The following is a 5,615-nucleotide window of genomic DNA, read 5'->3' as shown; positions in this document are numbered from 1 at the left end:
GTGTACAATTGTATTATAAACCTGACTTATAACCTTGACATTATCAAATACAAGACTCACATAAGGGTTTGACTCTCAAGCAAGTTTCTGATTACAGTTTATGCCATAAAATTGTTGAATGGATGATGGGAAGGTTTAAGCTCTCTCCTCAGCAAAATATATGATCATGAGACCATTAAACCAACCCCCACCCAATAAACATTCTGTCCTCTTAGTTTTTTTTTTTTTATATAAAGCCTACAACCACCATTTCAGGGTCATTACCGCTGCACTCATTAGATGGAAAATCAATTAGCTTTGTACTGAAGGCCTTTTAGTAATTATGAGAACTAATTGACTCCCCTATCGCCCTTTTTACACAGCAATACCTGAGATTGATGTGTTGTACATTTCATCTACTGAGATTTATAAAAAAAAAAAATTTTTTAAATGCACCAGACTCCGTGTTTGCTTTCAAGCTATTTGCCTTTGATGAGCAACTTTAACCAGTTGATATGTTTTTATGTTCTTTGTGTTCTAGTCTTAAAATGAGTCAGTTTGCTGGAAAATGTCACATTGACGCAAGAAACAGTTTGTTTCTTGTGGTTTGGAGCCAAACTCAATGCCTCATTTATACACTGATATCAACGTTGAAAGTTAACACAACTGATTGTATAGGCTTATGTGGCAAAATCATTTTCCTTTTCAATACATCCAATTTAACATATACAGTGGGTACGTAAAATATTCAGACCCCCTTAAATTTTTCACTCTTTGTTATATTGCACCCATTTGCTAAAATCATTTAAGTTCTTTTTTTTTTCCTCATTAATGTACACACAGCACCCCATATTGACAGAAAAACACAGAATTGTTGACATTTTGCAGATTTATTAAAAAAGAAAAACTGAAATATCACATGGTCCTAAGTATTCAGACCCTTTGCTGTGACACTCATATATTTAACTCAGGTGCTGTCCATTTCTTCTGATCATCCTTGAGATGGTTCTACACCTTCATTTGAGTCCAGCTGTGTTTGATTATACTGATTGGACTTGATTAGGAAAGCCACACATCTGTCTATATAAGACCTTACAGCTCACAGTGCATGTCAGAGCAAATGAGAATCATGAGGTCAAAGGAACTGCCTGAAGAGCTCAGAGACAGAATTGTGGCAAGGCACAGATCTGGCCAAGGTTACAAAAAAATTTCTGCTGCACTTAAGGTTCCTAAGAGCACAGTGGCCTCCATAATCCTTAAATGGAAGACGTTTGGGACGACCAGAACCCTTCCTAGAGCTGGCCGTCCGGCCAAACTGAGCTATCGGGGGAGAAGAGCCTTGGTGAGAGAGGTAAAGAAGAACCCAAAGATCACTGTGGCTGAGCTCCAGAGATGCAGTCGGGAGATGGGAGAAAGTTGTACAGGGTTCCCACGGGTCCTTGAAATCCTTGAAAGTTTGTGAATCGGATTAAAAATTTTCAAGGCCCTGGAAAGTTTTTGAAAATAAACAAACATGGATACAGGTCCTTGAAAATTCCATCTGCTAATGTGTTATTTCGCCAACACTTTGTGCATACTAGCTTGCTTGATTTACGTTGCACATTTATGCGTTAAGTGTTTCCCACGTGAGGTACTTTGTGTTGTTCGTTGCCATGACGTTCACATGCACACAAAACTACTAAGATGGTACCTCAACGTTTCACAGACACACCGTGAAACACTGCAAAAATAGGCTGAAACCGCTGAAACGTGATGACTGGAAAATGCAAGTTTCAAGATCACCAAAGAAGATTACAAAGAATGGCTTGCCAGAGATCCAAAGGATGTAATGTTGAATTGCTTTGCTGGTTAAGATAATGTAAAGCCATGAGGCAAGAAAAACTTAAAAGCATATTCATATATCTTAAAACTTCTGGTTACATGAGCCTAAGCTCTTTTCAATAAAATCCATGCAAAAGTTAATATCAGATCATTTTAGAATACAGTATAGTATGTATGACTATACTGTAATATTATTCAATTTTATGCAAAACAGAAATACGACAAATATCAGATTTCTGTCATATGGCCAAAAATAAATGCAAAAAAAATATATATATTTGCTTTTTTGCATAGTTGTGTTTGAAAACTGTAACAATATATCTTACAAGGTGACGTGATGCAACCTTTGCTCTCACTTGAAATGTGTCCCCACATTAAGTCCTTGAATTTGAGGGTATTGGACCTGGAAAGTCCTTGAAAGGTCCTTGAATTTGAAGTTAACCAAGGTGTGGGAACCCTGGTTGCAGAAAGTCAACCATCACTGCAACCCTCCACCAGTCGGGGCTTTATGGCAGAGTGGCCCGACGGAAGCCTCTCCTCAGTGCAAGACACATGAAAGCCCGCATGGAGTTTGCTAAAAAACACCCGAATAAGATTCTCTGGTCTGATGAGACCAAGATAGCACTTTCTGGCCTTAATTCTAAGCGTTATGTGTGGAGAAAACCAGGCACTGCTCATCACCTGTCCAATACAGTCCCAACAGTGAAGCATGGTGGTGGCAGCATCATGCTGTGGGGTGTTTTTCAGCTGCAGGGACAGGACGACTGGTTGCAATCGAGGGAAAGATGAATGCGGCCAAGTACAGGGATATCCTGACGAAAACCTTCTCCAGAGTGCTCAGGACCTCAGACCGGGCCGAAGGTTTACCTTCCAACAAGACAATGACCCTAAGCACACAGCTAAAATAACGAAGGAGTGGCTTCACAACAACTCCGTGACTGTTCTTGAATGGCCCAGCCAGAGCCCTGACTTAAACCCAATTGAGCATCTCTGAGAGACCTAAAATGGCTGTCCACCAACGCTACCATCCAACCTGACAGAACTGGAGAGGATCTGCAAGGAGGAATGGCAGAGGATCCCCAAATCCAGGTGTGAAAAACTTCTTGCATCTTTCCCAAAAAGACTCATGGCTGTATTAGATCAAAAGGGTGCTTCTACTAAATACTGAGCAAAGGGTCTGAATACTTAGGACCATGTGATATTTAAGTTTTTCTTTTTTAATAAATCTGCAAAAATGTCATTAATTCTTTGTTTTTCTGTCAATATGGGGTGCTGTGTGTACATTAATGAGGAAAAAAAAAAAGAACTTAAATGATTTTAGCAAATGGCTGCAATATAACAAAGAGTGAAAAATTTAAGGGGGTCTGAATACTTTCTGTACCCACTGTAAAAAGTGATAAGTTGACTTAACTTAAAAAAATTGAGGAAACCCATTGCCTTAAAATTTTTAAGTAAATGATAATTAAAAAAATAAGTTAATTGAATTGTCAAGTTCACTTAACTTTTATTATTATTATTATTATGTACTTAATTTTAAGGAAATGGGTTTCCTCAATTTTTTTAAGTTAAGTCAACTTTCACTTTTTACAGTGTAGTTGATTAGAAAAATAGTGAATGATGTTAAGATGTGATTTAAGAGAATGTACATTTTTCTTACCCCTTTGGTTTTGTTTTAATCATAAACCTCGCTAGGTTTTGTTATGTTATGGTTAAAACGATGCAAAAATGATCAATGTTTTAACTTCAAGATATATTTTCTGAACAATAATGCTAATTATTATTTATGAATTATTCTATATGATAAAAGTACAAGAGTTTGCTGGAAAACAAGACAAAAATGATCGGATTTATAACTGAGAAGTAACAGTTGAGCTGCAGCCCTTTTCTTTGTAAATCGGTGGCTATTATCAGTGGAATAGTGACATCTGACCTCTCCTTTTTAACACTAAATAGCACATTTATTGTTATAATTATTGGGTAGCCTATAACTCTGTTCCTTCTACTGAAAAGAGTTTTGTAGAGGTCTATAGAGTTTATTAAAAATCCTTTTCAGCACTGGCCAGACTTGATAATGTCATTACCCTTCCCCTTACAGTGGCAATAAAATGTCAAACCTAACAAAATTTCCCAGAAATGGTCAACTATCATACACCTGGACGAACTACGAGAGAAACTGCGGTGGACTGAAGCGGAGGTTCCTCTAATGATAATCATTACCTCTAACACATATCTTTCTGCTTCATTTAAGCCATTCTTAGCAGGGAGATCTATCATAACCACCAGCATTCTGCAAGTTTGTGGCCTTTGTGATTTATTCAGATTACCATTTCTCTTCTAAGCGCTCCAGTCATAAAGGCACCTTGAACCTTTTTAATTAAGAGTATCTAATTTAGAAGTAAACCCATCATTAATGCAGCACATTCATTATGGGATTCATTTATGTGCCTTTGCAGCGCTGTCCTGAGAGCCGTTCCCCAGTACAGATGCAAATAACACTCGTAAACAAGCAGAGAGGCTCATGGGATAGAAACGAAGAAAATTAAAACAAGACAAAAATCTGATGATTCGATGTCCCCTCGCTCTTTTGGCTTTGTCTGTTTTTAAACGGGTCAGCTAAATCAAACTTCACAGAGGATTTGATTTTTACTGTGTTTGTACAGGAAATACCAAAGAATGCTGTTTACAAAGAGTTTGTCTCGATCAGCTCCCTATAGATAAAGGAATAGTTCACACAAAAATTAGAATTCTATCATTTTCTCACCCTTATGCTGTTCCAAACCTGTATGACTTTCTTTCTTCTGTGAAAAGAAGATATTTTGAAGAATGTTTCAACTGTGTTTGTACACAGTGAAAGTCAACACTTATTTATAGTAGATGTATAAATAAATAAAAAAATATTAAAATATCTTTACTTTTTTGATATATGTATAAATTATATCATCCAATTAACCCTTTTTTCTACCAGTTACCAGTTTTGTTTGCATTGTTCTGTATAAAAACATCATTCACTACTTCTAGTCGATTGCAATTTCATTGTTCCCATAAAATCTCAAGTGCTTGTTTTAAATTTTAAGAGCCACACTTATAAATTCATGACCGTCCCAAATCACAGCTCCATCGTTACTCATTGCCGAAACCCTCTTCTCGCTCTGAGACAACATTTATAATCCGTAGGATCCCTAATTCAAAACGGATATGAAATCCTAAAGGGGTTGTGTTCATAACTTCATAACCTCATGAGGTGAGGGATTCTGTAATTATTCTTCCGTGATTACATGGTCTCATTAGCCTGCTGACCCTCCGGAGTGTTGACGTGAAACATCGCTTTCAAGAGTCCTCACGCACAATCAGTGTTTACCAGACGTCAGCATCACAGACAGAAAACTCAAGTCTGTTCTTTATGCAATAACACTTGAGACAAAAGTGGTCTGAGGCGCATGTAAAGAAAGGTCATAAAGATGATGATTAATGCCACCAAGCTAGGGAATACAGAAAACGAAATGTCACGGAACGGATGTTTAGCCAAAGAGCGATTTTAAAGAAAGATATGTAAGAGACAGCCTACAGTCAGCCGGTCACTGTCACCAAATAAACACCTGAGAAGGCTTATTTAGCAATAATGACTGGATGATTATTTGCAATAATGACAGGCATTTGAAAAATGAGATGCCACATGCTGCTAGTTGCGTTTGTTGTGCTAATTGCTGCCCACTTTTTCAGCAGCGTTGGCTTTGTCAGCAAAGCAATTTCCCATAAGTATGTTTATTAAAGAGTTATATAAGCCATGAACTAAGCAAATCAGCCAAGCAATTTTT

Source organism: Onychostoma macrolepis, chromosome 24 (assembly GCF_012432095.1).
Source record: "Onychostoma macrolepis isolate SWU-2019 chromosome 24, ASM1243209v1, whole genome shotgun sequence".
Lineage (NCBI taxonomy): Eukaryota > Metazoa > Chordata > Actinopteri > Cypriniformes > Cyprinidae > Onychostoma > Onychostoma macrolepis.
This window is presented reverse-complemented; position numbering follows the sequence as displayed.